Source organism: Silene latifolia, chromosome 3 (genome assembly GCF_048544455.1).
Source record: "Silene latifolia isolate original U9 population chromosome 3, ASM4854445v1, whole genome shotgun sequence".
Lineage (NCBI taxonomy): Eukaryota > Viridiplantae > Streptophyta > Magnoliopsida > Caryophyllales > Caryophyllaceae > Silene > Silene latifolia.
The window spans coordinates 126,092,934-126,114,214 of NC_133528.1; the positions used below are offsets into that span (position 1 = coordinate 126,092,934).

The 21,281-nt window shown below is 36.0% G+C and overlaps 1 long non-coding RNA gene across 2 annotated transcripts; it reads right to left on the minus strand.

Moving 5' to 3' along the window:
* Positions 1-6,216: 6,216 nt before the first annotated feature.
* Positions 6,217-10,088, minus strand: LOC141647986 (uncharacterized). Of its 2 annotated transcripts, XR_012545897.1 has the most exons (6): positions 8,617-10,088; positions 8,287-8,321; positions 8,114-8,183; positions 7,500-7,650; positions 7,136-7,205; positions 6,217-6,628 (listed from the first exon to the last, which is right to left on the minus strand). It is a non-coding gene; the product is annotated as an uncharacterized LOC141647986 (long non-coding RNA). The 2 variants fall into 2 exon arrangements; XR_012545896.1 differs by having other exon boundaries at positions 8,287-10,088.
* Positions 10,089-21,281: the final 11,193 nt, after the last annotated feature.

A 21,281-nucleotide genomic window follows, 5' to 3' on the forward strand; every position in this document is an offset into this window, starting at 1 on the left:
TATATATATATAAATTTGCTGCCGAAATTACATAAAACTCACGATCCGAAACCAAAACTTAAAACCAGCAACAATAAATCCAACCAACCACTAATACATCACATGTAAAACAAATTTACATCTTATTCAACCCAACAACGTCCCAAATACAATCCAAAGTACAAATAATCACACAAACTTCTTAGTTACTAAGTTAATCTATACTAAATACTAGTTTGAATGCCCGTGCGTTGCAACGGGTTAATTAACTTATTTATAATGCAAAAAAAAAAAGTTATAAGGGTTTAATGTTTATATTCTATGTCTAATGATTTGTTTACATATTATTAAAATATCTCTTTCAAAAAAAAAGAAAAGATTAATATTTATGAGACTCAAAATTTTTTGGGTGGATACATAAGTTCCAAATATGCCTTCTATTTATAATCATAGGATCACATCACCTTATATTAATCTTTCGATGTGGGACAATTCTACTATTTATATATAGTATATTCATCACACCTACGTTATTTTCCAATGTGGTACAAAACATACTAAAAATTACACAATTTTACATACTAAGAAGTTTTAATATGTGCAAATAATATGAAATATATATACTCTAATGATAGCATTTTTTACCACGAAGCTAATTATATTATTTTAATAATTTTTTTAAAGATATTTTTTTTTTTGCCAAATGAAATGTAAAAGTTTGATATAAAAATTAGAAATATCACTTAAATATATATATTATAATAATCAAAAGATTCTCCACTTTATTTTTTACATCAAAAATTATTATTTATGATACTTTCCTAAACTAATTTTTTAATGATGTGGGTTAACTCTTATTTATAATCATATAATCACCCCACCTTATACTAATCTTTCAATGTGAGACAATTCTATTATTTATAAGTAATATATTCACCAAACTCGGATTATTTTTCTGATGTGGGACAATTCTACTATTTATACGTAGTATATATTCATCAAACCTGCATTGTTTTTCAATGTGGGACAAATAACATACTCAGAATTACACCATCTTTTTTGCACTTAGTTCGACATCCAACCAGATCCCGAATACCAAATACGGACAATTGCTACTCATTATGTCTATTAGTTATATTTAAGTTTAATAATATGATCAAGTACTATCCATTAATATTTGTACGTTGTTTTTCTTCAATTTTTTTATCATAATTGAGATACGGAAATTTCCTGTGGCACCCCTTAATTTTTTCAGATTTTTCATGTTACCTCTACTTTTAAGAATCTCTTGTGGTACCCCTGAGGTTCCATTTTTTTGCCCATGGTACCCCTTAATGTAAAGGTTGTTTAATGGACGTTAAGTTTGATGGCGTGGCAATAAAATTACAATTAAAAAATAATACCCCCTTTATTGTTTTATTGGTAAGGATATCTGTCTCTTTTAAGTGAAAATTTAATTAAATATATCATTATAATATTGTAAATTTCTCATGGTAACCTTGAACTTTGATAGATTACACATGATACCCCTAATTTTAAGTTTCTACAAATGGTACCCCTGTGTTCACCTTTTTCTTTCCCAAATTACCATTTGAAAACCTCCATTTTAAGCTATCTCTGAAAATATTTAAGAAGTTATGACTTCTATTTATAATCATAAGATCACCCTGACTTATGGTAATCTTCCGATGTGGGACAATTCTAATATTTATATATAATATGGGGTCGTTTGGTTACCCACTAAACAACACAGGAATTTAAATTCATGTGAATTGCAAAATTGACCTATTGTTTGGTTACCCTGTGAATTGGGAGTTCCCATGAATTCCAATTCCTCCATAATGGAGGAAGTGGCTTACCTAGGCCCCCCTAGGTAAGTGGGAATGCCTACATGAATTGCACTTCCTATATGGCAACCAAACAATATTTTCTAATTCACGTGAATTCTAAAATCACGTGTTTTATGACTTCCTAGGCAATACGAATTTCTACATGCAACCAAACGACTCCTATATTCACCACATTCAAATTACTTTTCAATGTAGGACAAATAAAATACTAAGTACACCATTTTTTTCGCACCTACTTTGACATCAACCCGATTTAATAATGAGAAAATACAATACAATCTACACTCTAATGATAACATTTTTTTTGTCACAATCTAATTATATAATTTTCATACGACACTTTTTTGTGAAATGAAATATAAAGTTTTTATATCAAAATGATAAACATCACTTTAATATAATATAGAAAATGTATATATATAGGACAGTTCTATTATTTATACACAATATATTCACCACACCTACATTATTTTTCAATTTGCGACATATAACATACTAATAAGTACATATCTTTTATATCAAAAAAATTTGGGTTAATACCTAAGTTTTAAGGATGCCTCCTATTTATATTTATAGAACCTACCGTATACTATTCTTTCGATGTGAGATACATAATTTAATTATTTAGACGTAGTATGTTCATCATGCCTACATTATTTTTCAATGTGAAAGATATAACATATCAAGAAGTAAATGTCTCTTCTTAAAAAAACCACTATTGTACACATATTTTTTTTTAATGTAAAACCAATTAGTCTCGATCATTAGATAAGGATCTCTGCATCATACATATAACGACTCATTAACGCTCTATTACTGCATTCAAAAGACAACCATTAGTAACACTCTATTATTGCATTCAGAAGACAGCCATTAGTAAAATCTTTAGTTTTGTACTGTGTCAGGAGACTACCATTAGTAAAACCTTTAGTTTTGTATTTTTTTGATTTTCTTGTTCTTGTTCTTAACTCTTTCCCGTGTAGTTTCCAACGATTTCCACTTTATTTTTTATATCATAACTTAAATAATGAGAGAAAATTTTAAGAGCTCTTTAAAACAATATTTATGAGACTCAAAATTTTTTGGGTGATACATAAGTTCCAAATATGCCTCATATTTATAATCATAGGATCACATCACCTTATACTAATCTTTCGATGTGGGACAATTCTACTATTTATATGTAGTATATTCACCACACTTACGTTATTTTCCAATGTGGGACAAAACATACTAAAAATTACACAATTTTACATACTAAGAAGTTTTAATATGTGCAAATAATATGAAATCTATACTCTAATGATATCGTTTTTTACCACGAAGCTAATTATATTATTTTAATAATTTTTTTAACGATACTTTTTTGCCAAGTGAAATGTAAAAGTTTGATATAAAAACTGGAAATATCACTTAAATATAATTTAGGAAATATATATATTATCATAATTAAAAGATTCTCCACTTTATTTTTTACATCAAAAATTATTATTTACGATACTTTCCTAAATTAACTAGTTTGAATGCCCGTGCGTTGCAACGGGGTAATAAACTTATTTACAATGCAAAAAAAAATGTTATAAGGGTTTAATGTTTACATTCTATGTCTAATGATTGGTTTACATATTATTAAAATATCTCTTTCAAAAAAAATAAAAGATTAATATATACGTGGGTTAACGCTTATTTATAATCATATAATCACCCTACCTTATACTAATCTTTCGATGTGGGACAACTCTATTATTTATATGTAATATATTCACCAAACTTGGATTATTTTTCTGATGTGGGACAATTCTACTATTTATACGTAATATATATTCATCAAACCTGCATTATTTTTCAATGTGGGACAAATAACATACTCAGAATTACACTATGTTTTTTTTCACTTAGTTCGACATCCAACCAGATCCCGAATACCGAATACGGACAATTGCTACTCATTATATCTAATAGTTATATTTAAATTTAATAATATGATCAAGTACTCTCCATTAATATTTGTACGTTGTTTTTCTTCAAAAAAAAAATTCATAATTGAGATACGGAAATTTTCCATGGTACCCCTTAATTTTGTCAGATTTTCCATGTTACCCCTACTTTTAAGAATCTGCGGCCTACGGTACTCTTGAGGTTCCATTTTTTTTCCCATGGTACCCCCTAATATAAAGGTTATTAAATTGACGTTAAGTTTGATGGCGTGACAATAAAATAACAATTAAAAATAATTCCCCCTTTATTGTTTTATTGGTACGAATATCTCTCTCTTTTAAATGAAAATATAATTAATTATATCATTACAATATTAGAAATTTCTCATGGTAACTTTGAACTTTGATAGATTACACATGGTACCCCTAATTTTAAGTTTCTACAAATGGTACCCTTGTGTTCACCTTTTTCTTTCTCAGAATACCATTTGACAACTTCCATCATAAGCCCATTACTCTTATGACATGGGGACGCCTTTTTCTTTTGTTATCTATAACACAAACACTTCATTATCTAATTCCTAAATCCATATTTTATTTAATAAACTAACATTTAATACCTAAATAACAAAACACAAATAGCATGGCATGCTCAATTACTCATCTAGTTACTCATATGAGTAATAGCATTATGAAAAAAAGTAAACACAAGGGTATTATATGTAGAAACTTAAAATTAGAGGTATTATGTGTAATCTACCAAAATTCGAGGGTATCATGAAAAATTTCCGTTATAATACTAACCATTTTATCGCTCTTTCTCCCACCTAAAAAAAATGTTACAACTTTAAAAATTTAACATTTAATTCAAGATTATGTTTAAAGTCTCTTATATAATACTCCCTCCGTCCCGGTCATTTGTTATCTATTTCCTTTTTAGGGTGTATCATTCATTTGTTATCTATTTCTATTTTGAGTAAGTATTGGACAAGTGGGCTAGTGTGTGAAACAGTGCAAGTGGATATGCCTTCTTTATTTTATTAAGTCTATTTCACATTTATATTCTTTCATTGGTCTTTGTGCAAAATAGAATAGATAACAATTCATTGAGACAGAGGGAGTAAGTATACTCTGAGAGATTAATATATTTGGGGTGATACCTAAGTTCTAAAGATAAATCCTATTTATACTCATGGGATCACCTCAGCTTATGATAATCTTCTGATGTGGGACAATTCAACTATTTATACGTAGTATATATTTATCACACCTACATTCGTTTTCAATGTGAGACGAATAACATATTTAAAAGTACACCATATTTTTTGAACCTAATTCGACATCCAACCCGATTTAATAATAAGTAAATACTATATTATCTATTAATATTCATACATTTGTTTTCTATTTTTTTTATCATAATAAAAATATGTGCAAATGATATGAACCTATACTCTAATGATATAAATTTTTTTAACACAATTCTAATTATATTATTTAAACGTAGTATATTTACTACACCTACATTATTTTTTAAATGTGGGACATATAAAATCAATAGGTTGAAAATATAATGATATAAACTTTTAAGAAAGACTCCAAGAAAAGATCTTAAGATACTCAAATGATTTTGGGTTGATGCCTAAGTTCCAAAGATGCCTCTTATTTATTATCATGGAATCACCCACCTTATGTTATATTTCGATGTGCGAAAATTCTATTTTTTATATGTAGTATATTTGTCACACCTATATTATTTTTCAATGTGGAACATATAACATACTATGAAATACACCATCTTTAATATGTGCAAATTATATGAAATCTATACATACTCTAATGATAGCATGTTTTACCATGAATCTAATAATATTATTTTCATAATTTTTTACGGACATTATTTCTTTAGTTTTGTACTCTGTCAGGAGACTACCCTTAGTAAAACCTTTAGTTTTGTATTTTTTGATTTTCTTGCTCATGTTCTTAACTCTTTCCCGGGTAGTTCCCAACGATTTCCACTTTATTTTTTTATATCATATCGTAGATAATGATTGAAAATCTTAAGAGCTCTTTAAAACAATATTTATGAGACTCAATTTTTTTGGGTGGATCATAAGTTCCAAATATGCCTTTTATTTATAATCGTAGGATCACATCACCTTGAACTAATTTTTCGATGTGGGACAATTCTACTATTTATATGTAGCATATTCACCGCACCTACGTTATTTTCCAATGTGGGACAAAACATACTAAAAAGTACACAATTTTACGTATTACGAAGTACACCATCTTTAATATGTGCAAAGAATATGAAATCTATACTCTAATGATAGCATTTTTTACCATAAAGCTAATTATATTATTTTCATAATTTTTTTAACGATATTTTTTTGCCAAATGAAATGTAAAAGGTTGATGTAAAAATTGGAAATATCACTTAAATATAATTTAGGAAAAATACATATTATAATAATTAAAAGATTCTCCACTTTATTTTTACATTAAAAATTATACTTTCCTAAATTGATTTTTGATGATGTGGACGCTCTCAGATCGCTCGAAAAAACTCTCTTTTATATATATATATACTAGATTTTTGATGATGTGGACGCTCTCAGATCGCTCGAAAAAACTCTCTTTTATATAGATATATAGATAGATTCTCTAAATATCTAGTAAACTTACATAAAACTATATATCAATCCAAACTAGATGCCACAAACCTAACATAACTCAACGTCTCAACCGGGCATAATCAAGTCAATAGTGCTCGATCAGGGTAGTAAAGGAATACATATATCACATGGCAACCCAGTCTGCTCCAGTTATTGAACAAGCGAGAAGATAGCGAACAATATCCTGCAGCAATAACAAAACTTCATAATACAACCATAATAAGTTCATATCGCTGCCGTGAAAGCCACAGACTGAGACTGTATACAAAACACGATGTCAATATTCGAGAGATGAAATAAAATTAGGCCAAGTAAAAACAATAGACAGTTCCATAGTCTACGGTACCAATGTCAACAGCCAAATTCAGCAATTTGAGCATCAATAATGACCTCATTAACCACTAGAAATTTCTATCACATAGTAGTCGAAAGCGAAAGTAAAAGGCAGTATGCACAGTGTTCCAAGAAGTTTTCTTCAACAAAGGTGAGGAAGAAATGTAATGGACCATTATACATTAGCAACAATACATCACATTCTAAAGTTTAAGATCTAACTTGTATAGCATTAACACAAACCCATGCCATAAAATGAATAATTGAGAAGAAAATGCACACATTTTTCGACAATTAGCACTTTTGAGATATGATTATTGGACCTGACACACATCTCTCACTTTTCATAAGTTATTACCTTGTAATTCCGAGAATTAAAAGTGTTGAAGTGAAACCCCTACTCAAATGTCATCAACAACTCTTGTGATCTGTTTTCACAAAAAAGAGGAAAAAAAAATCTGGAATCAGTAAATACAAAAGGATAAATATTTCATTAAGGCTATTAGGAGCACCATGTTATTAGTTGGGTAATCAACGAGTAGAGTGAGTTGTGAGACTGTTGAACCTTCCCCAAATATAAACAAAAATATTGATTCTTGTCTTCACAGAGGTTCAATATAGCAAAATTCTATCACGGGACAAGTTCAGAATGTTTTAGCTCATTAATTTTATGATAAATCATAATAAAAAGCATAGTAGAAGGTCAGGGAAGGAAGGATCACCTAAAAGTCTAGTAGTTATTAGATAACTATCGACAACCAGGTTGTCAAGAAAAGTATGAAAGTTGATGAACTTGTCCATACTCAAACGGACTCAAGGCTTTACTTTAACTTCATCATAATCATCTTTAGTCATTAGTCCTTTCTCCACAATCTGCAACTTCAGAATGTCAGTATTGAAAAATAAATGAACAATCCTAATGACAGAGCCAAGAACATAACAAATATCGTTGATTTTAATTTCTACCCCCTTCATTCCAATTATTTGTTTACCTTTATTTAAAATACTCCTTCTCACAAAGAATATAAAACGTAAGCAAATGATTGGGATGAAGGGAGTATGTCCTACCCATAAATGTCATGATTATTGGTGGCCTGGTGATCACAGGCTTACTGATCTACAAAATACTAAACCCTCAAAAATATCATCCATTTTCATGGAGTTCATAACACAGATGGTCACAGTTTCATCATACTTAATGAGAATGCTGGAATTGGTAACACAATTCTCGTATCGGTTTCATCATAGGAGTAAGCAATAAGGAGTGCATAGCTAACAAGACAATGGAGACTTTAGCTATTATTTAGGTGTTAGAAAGTGAAAAGCTAACTATTACTTGTAGCACAATGGAGCAATGAGCCAATGGCATCAACCAGATCATTAGCTGGTAGACTAAAGTAAGGAACCTGGTCAATTTAAAGAGAAGATTAGAGGATGTGATACTCCATATACCGTTACGGTTTAAAATGTGAAAGTTAACAGAAAGTTAAGACTTTAAGTTCCTCTTACTTCTTCGATATGTCCATCCAAATGCTTCAAGTGGCCTAGCATATCAAATAGGAGAACACAAACATTAGCAATGATGTAGAACACTCACAAATAGCATCTGGAAGCTTTATAGATGGATTGGTTAAACTTATATTTTTTAGAGTAGCATGCATAACAAGGGTCAGCTGCTCAGAGATGGAGAATACTAAAACCATGGGAAATTACACAAAGTAGAAGGAAAGCAAGTATATGCAGTCACAGAAGCATATGCACTCAGCCAACAATCCTATGATGTCAATAATTAATAGATGAGACTCGCAGCAACAAAGCAAATGGAAAGTACATGACAACCTTGTAATCTTGCATAAATTCATAATGAAGAACAGAGTCTGGATCATTGCTAGCGGCTTTTAAGATCTTGTCTAGTCCTTCACGAGTTCCATTGTCCACGATTAGTAAGAGGAAGGTGAAACATGTTTAGTATTTGCTCTATTCTTTTTCAAGATAAAGCTATCCGGACTAAAGTTGACCAAAGATTGGCTCCAAATCTATTATGAAAAGGCACTGAGAACAAATTTATATCAAGAAACCAACAAGAAGTTAACAAAGTTGATTTAATTTAGAGGAGAAAATTTCCCAAAACTCGACATAAAGATCTGTCTATATGACATCAAGACATGACTAACAACCCTAAGCTTAGAAAGCAATGTAGATCAGTCTCATTTCCTGTTATATTACCCAACTGATAAATCAAAAAAGGTTGAATTATATACACAACAAGATTAAAAGTCAAGAATTAGGGCCATCAATTGTAGAGATAAGCGTCTGAAAGACAAAAATATATTAAAAGGAACTAGAAGAAAATTGACACAAAAATGACGTAAGACAAAGTAGATGGCCATCAATTGTAGAGATAAGCGTCTGAAATCCTGGTTTATACCCATGACAAAGAATAGAAATAAATTATTGGTGTGAAAGAAAAACTTATCCACTAGGAAAACCAAAATAAACATTGATTCCTCTCATGATTCCCCTTGCCTCTTAACATTTCAGTCAGCGTTTTCAAGTATTTAACACAGGTAACAACTAAACAACACAGCCAGATCCCCTTAATCGTTATTTGGAAACGCATAAGTGGCCCAATCACAACTCAAGCTGATAAAGTGTTAAGTAAGCAGCTTAAAAGTAAGACGAACAAGGACAATCAATCGATTTAGGGTGTGTTTGGATAGCAAACGCGGAGGGAAAGGGAGGGGAGGAGGAAGGAGGGAAGAGAAAGGGAGGTAAGGGAAGGGGAGGGCAAATGGGGAGTGGGTGTTTGGATACAATTTCCTTCCAAATCTTGCCTATTGTGGAGAGATTTTGATATGCCTTGGAGGAGGGAAAATGTATCCCTCGAAATCTCTCCCCCTCCATTTCCCTCCACCCTTATTTGCTATCCAAACAAGGGAGTTTAAATCCCATACTCTCCCTCCTTTTATTTTCCCTCCAAATCACTCAATCCAAACACACCCTTAATCTACAAACTTATTTCACATAACAATTGTCCAAACACTCAAGTAACCCAAAAAATCGAAAACTTGAATGGAAGCGCTATTATAAGTTCAGTAGACTGAAATAAGGGATGTGAAAAGAAAAAGAAGAAGAAGATACCAAAAGTTAGGGTTTCCTTTCCCCCACATTTACAATAAGGGTATGTAGATACAGCAAACAACAATCCAACCAACAGAGATAAAAGATCAGGGAGAAGGAAACAAAAATAATAAAGTAAAAACAACTTTAATCTAATAAACCTCAAACGAAAAGAAGACTGAAATGAAGAACTTGACCTTACTGGGAAAGAAGAAAGTTGCCAATTTAGGAGTTAACAATATATTTCAGAAACGAAGAACAACTCATCGCATCCACCAAACCACGTCCAAAGAGACGGCATCCTCAAAAGAGCAAAAATTCTACAGGAGATGAAAGAGGACTCCAATCGAAGACAATATGGGAGAAGGAGGTTCTCGCCGGCGACCTATAAGAGAGCTGAGCGGCCGTCGACGAGAAAGGTAAGGATGTGGTGGTAAGGCGGTGGAGTATTTTTGGGGATTTGGTTTCTAGAGAGCAAAAATAAGGGTGGGGTTTGTTGGAGAGTTGTGATCACGGTTTGGTGATGACTGATGAGTGTGGTTAATCGATTTTTTTATTCAATTGGTCTCCCTTCTGACGGGTTATCATTTGTGGCGGATATTTTTTTTTTTTTTTTTTTTTTTTTTTGGTGTTGACAGGGAGTATCCCTACCGACAGTAGGGCAATCTCCGGCCCGAGATCGAAGGCAATTTAATGGGTTGACCCCTCCCAAGTTTGGCTTTTTCATTCGCAAGAGTCAGGAATCGAACCCCTGACCACTTGTTTAAGAGATGAGAGCCCTTACCACTCACACCAGCCAACTTTGGTATTTGTGGCGGATATTTTGTGAGTTAAAATGGTTACAAAATGGGTTAGTGGAGAAAGAGGATCACATGAATAGTGTTGTAGAGAGAGAAAAAGTGGGTACTTTGTGAGGTAAAATGGTATCCGTGACTCAAGAGTGACGGATATGTGCGGTCACAAACAAGAATTTGTGTTTTTTATTAAACATCATTTACATCGGTTTCAAGTATAACTGATGCAAAAACATAATATCAAATAAGTCGGTTTCGTAGCATAACTGATATATTTGATCAAATACATCAGTTTTACTGAGAACTGACGCATTATATATATCAGTTTCTTTCAAAAACCGACACAAAAAGCTTGACTATAGGGCAAAACTGCATTCCCGCCAAAACTAAGTACTTTTTGCGTCAGTTTTTGTAGAACCGACGTAAATCCACTGACGCAATAGGTGTTTTTTCTACTAGTGCCGCCTTCGAAGACGAGCTTTAGGGCGAGTTCGTAGTGCTCGCCGATTGGGCATGACTTCCTTACGAGCGGAACCGACTGTTCCCAACCGAAATGGCGCTATTTTGTGGCCTTTGTCCATTGTACCCACTCTGTGACGCACCCGTATTCCCCGTTGGTGCCACAATTCTTGGTGCCTCTCGCTCCCCATGAAAGTCGAGCAGGCGCTCCGTGACCGATATGGCCGAAGACAGAGTTTTGGGATTCTGCCTCATGATCTCCTGTTGTGCCCATCTCTTCAACCCGTCAATGAATTCGAATGTCCTGTCCGTCTCGGACATTTCGGTAATCTCGAGCATGCACGCTGAGAATTCCCTCACATATTCTCGGATTGATTTGGTGTGCTTGATTTCCTTCAACTTCTTCCGAGCAACAAACTCCGTGTTCTTGGGGTAGAAGTGATCCTTCAAGATCCTCTTGAAGTCGGCCCACGATGTCACCGTAATCGTGCCTGCATCGATTTCCTTGTACCTAGCCCTCCACCACATCTTGGCATCGTCGACTAGATACATGCTTGCCGTGACAACTTCCGCGTCTTCGTCGAGCCCACTTACTCGGAAGTATTGCTCCATATCGAAGATAAAGTTATCGACCGCTTTCGAATCCCTCGCCCCATCGTAGGTACGAGGTGGAGGTGCCTTCACTTTATGGCCCCCCAAAGATTTTCCGTCATTGGCCACCTCTTTCACGAGCGTGGCGCAAGTGTTCTCTAACATCTCGACCTTTCGGTGGAGATGATTGATCTCTTCCTCCCGATCATCGAGGATCGCATCACTGATCGCTTAGATGCGGGTGTTCATCCCGTCCATCTTCGTCTCGAGTTCACAAACCGTCTTCTGCAACTCCTCGAGGCGCGCGGCCATCCGCATAACGACGCCCTCGAGCTATCTCTAAGGCATCCACTCGATCCTCAATTGTTTCGCCCATTTTCTCGATCTCGATAAACAAATGCGGCATGCAGAAACCCGTCCGAAGACCGGGCTCTAATACCAAATGTCACGGTCCGGTACTTTTGTCGGATCGTGGCGCGCACCCTTGCCCGGCTCAAGGCAAGATGCAAGCAACAAGGATATTCGTACTAGTGAAGGATCGCTCACTTGCATGATACTCGGGTCTCGGCAACACTCGACAGGATTGCAACGAGAGCGTCAAGCACTAGTGTTTGTCAAGCACTAGGCATTCGTAATCGGTCTCGGGTGTGTGAGTCGGGATCCTAGTGTCGATCCCACAAACACGGCTTGTTAGAAAAGTCAAGGCAAAGAGTCGTTCACAATAAAACAACAACAAGCAACACGAAGGCACAAGGTAGGAAGCAGATTTTCATTCACTAGTACTCCCTAAAGAGGTAAATTTGATATTTACATCCTGGTAGTAGGAAACATTGAAAGCGTAGAATAGCGATATACTTATTTATGGAAAGAAAAGCTATTCTAACTATGCTAAACTAGGAAAGTATTTATTACAAATTTACAAGGAAAATGAAATTACATAAACATGAATAAATCTAAGGTTTCGAAGTGTGCGGATCATCACACTAGGCATGTGCAAGTTACACCCACTATATTTCATATTGACCAAAAAATTAATACTACTTCTATCATCTTCAACGAATATATCGAGTGTGAAACTGGTAGATTTCTTCTTCCTTCTTTCAAGATACCTCTACAAGGGATTATTAGTCCAACCCTAAATAACCAAAAACAAATGTTGCATCACGTTCTTATATTTGTACGTTAGTATGTATAATACTCCATATATTGTATATAGGTGTGTGCAGGGGCGTCTTAATAATTCGGGGCCCCCGTGCAAAATGAAAACGGAGGCCCTCAAATTTTTTCGAGATGCTTTAGATATAATTTTTTTTTCAAACGAAAGGGCATATAAAACAAACAAAATTAAATAAATAAAAATGGTTATGACAAGGCTCGACCTCGGGTGGCTTGAGCAATTGGAACATGTTTTAACCACTGCACTATCATACTTTTGTTAATATACATAGAGATTATTATGTATATGACTAATGTTTTCATAATTTATACGAACACGAGGCACAGAAATTTGGAGGCCCAGTTCGCGCGCTCAGCCCGCACTTGGTCATAGCCGCCACTGTGTGTGTGAAGAAGTCGAAATTAGTTTATTATTACTTGTAAAGTATGACTCGTAATACACTTTCTCCCGCTTAAGTTGGTGAAAGTGGGCCTTCCATTAGTTGCACTCCTAATAACTTGAGACTGATTGTATGGGGTCGATTCACGCATCGTACTAATACTACGCAATCTTTGTTATCCTTCAAAAATCCAAATAATATGTTATTTGGCGAACGTGTAACAACACCATAATTCACCAAATATATAGCAAATTAAGCATTTAAACATTTAGAATGAATATAAATAATAGAAAATGTATTACCCGCGTCAGTATTTTTACCATTGAAGATCCATGAATAACTGTCAATGGTTGTTGAGGTTGTCTATTACTAATGGGTGATTGTTGTTCTGTATATTCCGTTTCAGCATAGCTTTCACTTGTACTCTTCTAAAAAAATATGAATGGTGTTGTGAAATAAAGATAAGAGATAATTATAGAGATAAGGTAGAAAGAATACGAGAGAGACAAAACCGTATATTATTCTATTATGAGGGGTATATATATACATACAATAGGGTAGAGTTTTCTTAATACAATAACTCTAAAATATCCTAACATATGGACATCCATATAATATTTCATAACACTCTCCCTTGATGTCCATTACTGTAGAACATGTCTCGTTAAAAACCTTACTAGTAAAACCCTGTGGGAAAAACATTAGAAAGGAAAAGAGTACAATATCTTCTAAACACGCATAACAAGCTGCCTCGTTAAAACCTTTCCATGGAAAACCCAGTGGGACAAAACCACGGATAAGGAAAAAGAGTACAGTGCGTGCCTACTCCCCCTGATGATTACATAACTTGATAAATCTTGAAATGATCCATGATTTGACATAACTTCTCGATTGTTGAAATATAATTCATCTTCGTTGATAACTTGATATCTTCAATTAGTAGAAATTTTTGATAACTTCAATCATCATACTTCATCGGAACTCACAATCTGGATATGATCGATCATTTCATAATAACTCTTGAATCTTCATTTCAAATAATACCTCCGTAGTTATGATGGAGTTTCTCCTCAATATATGACATAGCATTATATGTCCAAAATAATTGTTATGGCAACAATAATGACTATAGCCTAACAATGCGCGTATAGTGCTACCTCGTTAAAAACCTTGCTAGGAAAAATCTATTAGGACAAAAAAAAACCTAGTCGAAGGGAAAAAGAGTGTAGCTATCATTCCTTAATTCCTTGTCTTAAGAGAATCATTTCGATAATTATTGAATAAATCATCCAATACCTTTGAGCGATTTTCTTTGCTATATATACCACATATGTATGGATTGACATTCTCATTATAGACTTTGACTATATTATTTTCCAATCATTATGGTACTTCTGGACCATAAACTAATTTCACATGTTTAGCAAGAAGCTCATTTAAATCTGAATTCTTATATGCTCAAACTTCAGGTTTAGACAAATAATAATTTATCAAGTACATGAATTTGAATATTCTATTTTGGAAATAATCACGATAACCTTTCAATCGTGTCGTAGAGGTTCATAATCATGAGTCGTTCCCAAAACTCAATTGATCAAGCATCGTCATATGTTGATCATTTAAGAGGCTCTTACAGGGAGTTATCCTTATTGGAGTAAAAAAAAATATATTTCTCCATTTAAACATTCATCAAAGTAAAACAATATAATTAATTATGTGCATGTATAGGATATGCAAATAATTCTAAACAACAAAATAAAACAATGCAATAATATATATATATTAAAACTAAGATGTAAATGATGAACAAAATCTCTAAATGCATATGATGATGACTCGATAATACAAACTGTACAGTTTCTTTTTCAATATTCATAATTTTGATTGACTCCACGTCAATGGATGGACTTCAGGTCCATGAGCTCATTTATAATCATAAATTATATGTCGACAATAAAATTGGACATATTTACAAGATCCCCATTATCTAGTCCATTAAATTCCGCGCGCAAATGCGTATCGGTTCCTTAACCATATCGATATAATTTCAACATCTCGTAATATTGTCAGTACTGAATCAGTGATATCTGAATATATTTGCTACCATTCCTTTTCTATATAGGCTATCTATTATCATTCAGATATTTATGTTACTTTCGGGATCTCCAAATTTCTTTACTCCATAGGAGTACCAACTGCCCATGCTTGCCATTTTCTTATTACTTGAAATATGTGAATCGATATGACTTTCACACTACCTTTCATGTGTGGTTATTGTTCAATTTGGCAAAATCTACTTTTTCATTACATATACTTTCTATGACTAATTTATAGCTCGCTATACCACATATAGGGCTAATCTGTCTATAATTAAATCATAGATTTCAATGTATGAACATATTATGATAAGGTGATGAAAATGGTATCATAATACATCTTCATAACCAAATGAATACCATCATTTCTAATTCCATGAACCTCTATTTGATGTATTTCATTTTGAAAACAAATCGCTGAACTTTAGGTCTAGTTGGGGGGACAACATACTTGTTTGTTTTTACCAGCTTATCCTTATCATTCTCCCCCTAAGGTGGTAAAAACTATCGATACCAGATAGATTTAATGGGAAATTAATCATTATATCCACCTTATACCCCATCAAATAACCCTTTTATGCCTTTAGTCAAACAATTTTCTTCATGGGGAATAAAATAAAGAGAGTTTAATTCTCTTATGCAGTTGGTTTTTCAAGTGTTGAACCATAATGCCCAATTTAAGAGATCAGCGATTTCATATAAAAATGAAAATGTGAGTCCTACACAATAACTACTCAGAAAAATCATTATGTGGCTTTTCCACTTAATGTAATGTCAATCCATACATGAACATTTATATACTTTATTAAACTTCGAGCAGTGTTTAGATCTCTAATTTCATATATACATCATGAATATCATTATACGTAAATAAAACTGTCAAATAAATATTAATACTTGTAGAACCACTACGTTGCTTACAAATTTACGACTTAATTAATTAACATGATATATAATAGATTCACATAAATAATTAAACAATACAAAGATTTAAATTCGTCCTCTTTCAATATTAACTTAATCAATAATAATTATACTACCATATTATGCCATTAACAATTCATCATAATCCACAAAAAATATAAAATCATATAATATTATCATATTATTCTCCCTAATTCTTTATATGTAACACCCCACGTTAATTGAAGAGGTCCAGTGATAGGCGAAAATGACTAATGCTTAAAAGGATTGAAAATACTACTCATATCAACAAAGTGCACCTTCTTTTATGGTCATCCATGCAAAAAAACTCCATAGTTAAGCGTGCTTGGCTGGGAGTAGTCTTAGGATGGGTGACCTCCTGGGAAGGTTCCCGGGATGTGCATGAGTGAGGACAAAATGCGCTATAAAGGACCCGTGTTGATCTGTGGGCCATGTACACAACCTGGTGAACTATCATAAGTAACTGCTCCTGACCCGGTTTGGCCCGGGGTGTTACAAGTGGTATCGGAGCAACCCTGCGATCGTGTGGTGATGGAAGGCAATTGTTATACGCTCCTGGAGGCAGTTGTTAAACTGTAATACCCACTATGTTTAAGGACCCTTTTGACCAACCCTTTGACCACGGAAGACCTTAGGAGAGGATAAGTGAAGATAAGTGACTCACGCGGTTGGTTGCTCGACCTAGCTAGTAGAGACTACTCGGCCGAGTAGTGGGAACACTCGGCCGAGTACGACTTACTCGGTCGAGTATGAGAGTACTCGACCGAGTATAGCTGCTGTTGACGCGTTATTATAAAACGCAACTTCGTAAGGCTTAATTCATTTTCGACGGTTCCATTTCACTCTATCCCTAATTTATCCCTCTCTCACCTATCACCCACCTTGCCCTACACTCTTATCTAGCCTAGACTTTAACCATGGAAGGGGACGGGGTTACACATGAAGGATGCGTATGAGGATGTCGCCGTTGTCGCCGTCGGTCCGCGTCACTAGGTAAGTCGCTGTTTTGTTGTCGTTTTCAGTAGGCTTTTGGGGTAGTCCTATAATAGGATGTGGTTACCGTTTGTAGGATGCGTCTCGTCTTGCTTGGCTAATTGTGGATGCATTTTCATGGTTTGGCGATAAGGTAGGGTTTCCCTACTCAGTTCCTGTTTAATTGATTTGATATTGTATTGTATTGTGTACGATTGATTGTCTGCTGATCTTTGTGGGAGTGTTGGTGTTGGTGTTGGTGTGGTGTTGATGTTGTGATGATTGTGGTGGAGTCACTTGCGGGAGTGGCTTCACACCCTAGTTCGCCCTCCGTGGAACCCGTCACGGGAGGGGATGTGCACATTAAGGGACAGGGATATCGCTCGTTGATGAGCGGGGCTTAGGTGGGGATTGGCTGCGGTCCCCCACTGGCGGTGAGAATTACCTATTGCGATAGGTAATCTGGCAGGGCTACACACTAGTCGGTTACTGTGTGAGGTCGGGAGACTGGAGGGGGATGATGATCAGCTGGTTGCCTTTTTGTACTTGTTTTGTTTTGATTATTCGGTAACTGACCCCGTGTTGTGTTTGCAAAACTGTGATGATCCATTCGGGGATGATGAGCAGTTGGTTTAGCAGGTACAGTTGGTCTGTTTGATGATGGGCTTGGAAGGGAAACGAGTCACCACGCTACCGGAATAGATGTCCCGACGCATGAGCTTAATAGTTGTCATAGTTATCACTTTGTATCTCGTTATGTAGTTTTGGGTTGTAAAGGCTTAAAGTATTATAATATAAATGTTCTTCTATTGTTTATTTGATCTACTACCTCGGGTGACCAAGATGGTAACACCTTCATACACCGGGATGGTCCTTGGTAAGGCATCTTGGTGTGCGGGGGTGTTACAAAGTGGTATCAGAGCGACGATTTTGGAACCTGAACCAATGAACCAAATGAACATAGGGTGTCAAATTAAAATGAACCTGGTGTATGTGTGTTGGGAGCCCCCTTATGTCGGTTTTGGGTGAGAAGGCGCCCTCATCTCAAAATACCGGCCCCGATCATGCTTAAGCTAGCCACTATGGAAGGGTAGGTAATAGGAGTAGATGCGTGAAGTGTGTGTGTCATATATAATTGTTGGCTGTAATTCGTGTAGTGATGTGTGTCTAATGCTTGTGAATTGATGAGTTTGTGAGTTGTCGTGTTCATGATAAAAGAACGATATGATGTGGTGAGTGACCCGTGAATTTCGCAATTGAGCAGGATTGATTCCGTGCATGACGTGTGTTGTATGTGACTTTTATGGTGTGTGTAATAGTGCATAATGGGGTGTGTTGATGTGGGTTCACAACTTGGTCTTACCTGTTGTATGGTCATATTAGTCGTACGCCCTATATGACATAAATTGTTGCTACGATATTATGTAAGAAACATGTTTTGGCTCGTAGGTCAATTTGGTAACGGATATGTTGAGTGTGGTAATGCTTTGATGTGGGAGAATTAGGGTCTAACGGTGACGAGCTCGATAGTATGGAACTCCGAACGTCGTTATTTGTTTTGCAGGTTTGATAATTTGAAATTTCGCTCCTGTTCTGTTAAACTCGACCGAGTATAGCTTATACTCGACCGAGTAGACCACACTCGGCCGAGTAAAGAGGCACTCGACCGAGTATCCAGTAAGTCAGTTTAGATGTGCTACTGATCTCTGGATACTCGACCGAGCATACCAAATACTCGACCGAGTAGTCCATACTCGGCCGAGTAAACACGATACTCGACCGAGTGCACCTTTATCGCGACTCAAGCCGGTTTGCTCTAAAAACCCTACAATCTTTTCTTTCTTCTTATTTCCGCCTTCCACCTCATTCTTTCACTTCAAAAAACTTCAAAACTCTTTCTCTCTCAAACTCTTGGGGTGATTGTGTTGGTAATTTCTTGGGATTTTCATTCTTATTTGCTCACAACCTCAATCAAGGTAAAGTATTCAATCAATTTCTTCATCTTATTATCAATTTATAATAGAATTTGTTAAAAAATTTCGAATCACTAGCCTTTATGATTAGGATTTGATGATTCTATTTTGATATTATGGTTTTAGTTGCTTTAAACATCGCCTATGCATTCCCTAAAACAATTCTATGACTGAAATCGCCCATCTTATGGTACAAAAATTTTCTAGGGTTTGCTCAAGCTCTATTTTGATTCACTAGATTGCCTTAGGATGATTCTTAAAGAGTTGGTTAATGATAAAATTTTCCTTTTTGGTGAAAACGATTTGTAAATTGTGGGAAAATTTTGTCTTAAAACTTCGTCTTAAAGGTATAAAATTCGAAAACAGTCCGCCCCATGGCAAATTTCTGTTGAAAATATCCTTGTTAAAATTCATCTTTTTGCAGCATGCCGAAATCAAAAGCCCCGGCCAAGAAGAGGACTCGTGCCAATGTACAATTGGAAACGGGTCAATCCAGTCAAGAATCCGTCATTCCTCCGGTGGAAGAATATCCATCGGTAATATTTTCCGACTTTAAACAGCGTAATGCCTTTGTAGCTCTGATGGGTCGTACCATGAGACCAACCCGGTGCGTGAACCTCGATATCTTGGAAACTTTGGGGGTTAAGGCGGATATAGTGCATATCTTTGAGACCTTGGGAATGGAAGGGCTTTACCACCTACGAAAGAAGTCTTACCCCTACCTGACCTTGGAGTTCCTAAGCGACTTCGTGTATGACGTGAGAGGAAAAACTATCTCTTTTCGCCTTCTGAATGAGGATCATGAGTTGACCCTTGATGAGTTTGCTGGCCACCTGGGCCTAGAGGCGGAGGAGGAGGGATACCTTAGTGATGTAGCAAAGAACAGTGGGGCACCCCTTTACCTACCTTACCTGACTGGTCGACCTGCTCCTAGTGCTAGTGTCATGCTAATTAATGATGTTCAACATGTCTCCCTTCACATGTTACTTAGGATGATAACCTGTCTTCTGTACGCGAGAGACGATGTGAGTAAGCTGAACTCTCACGAGGTCATGTTGTTGATGTCTTACCTTAACCTCCATTGAGGGAAGCCTTTCTACTATAGTTCTTCTGAGGTTGTGTGCTCTAGCTTAGATCTTATGGCGCGGTCACCGAACCGCCACATTTTATGTGGGGCCATAGTGACCCGTCTAGCCCAGCGTCTGACTGACTTTGAGGCTCCGCCACCATCGGGGGATGAGTTGTTTGAGACTATACCTACTATGAACGCCAAGTATTGGTGTAACAACAGATGGCTTAGGACTTTGGAGGATGGGCCGTATGCTTGGAGGGTGAGAGGATCCTCGTGGATGGTATTTCCTGACCCCGCGCGCTTACCCGTGGTTGATCATTTTTCTGAGTATGACCCATGGAGTGGTGTACCTAGACCCGGGCCTCAGTATTACTTGATCGACCCCACTATACTCCTAGACCTACCCGAGCCATCCACGACATCTTAGAGACATCAGGCTCCTCCCCCACCACGTGAGCGCCGTAGAGTGAGACAGCCTAAGGTGGACGAGGTTGAGACTGAGCCCTCTTACTCCACACCGAGCTTCTACCCACTGCAGTACTCGCCCTACCCCACAGTGCATGATCCTAGGATACAGGTGAGTGACTTGACTGAGCGGATCTCTACTACCTTGGTGCTTCAGAACATGCATGAGATGACCTATAACCAGGGTATAGGGACCGAGTTGGCACAACCCGTCTGGTGGAGGGGACTAGGAGTAGACACAGGCGTTTTCCACAGCTATGGAGTCGACCCCGGCTTTTGGAGGCCACCAGAGGAGACCGAGTTTGGCTTCCTCGCGGGACCGTGGGGAGCCAACTACGGCAGTCAGCTAGGCGGTGGAGGCTACTCAGCTGGAGCTTTTCAGGGAGCAGGTACATCAGGAGCTGGTACATCCAGTGCAGGTGGTGGTGAGGAGATGGAGGAGGGTCCAGATGTGTGATTTC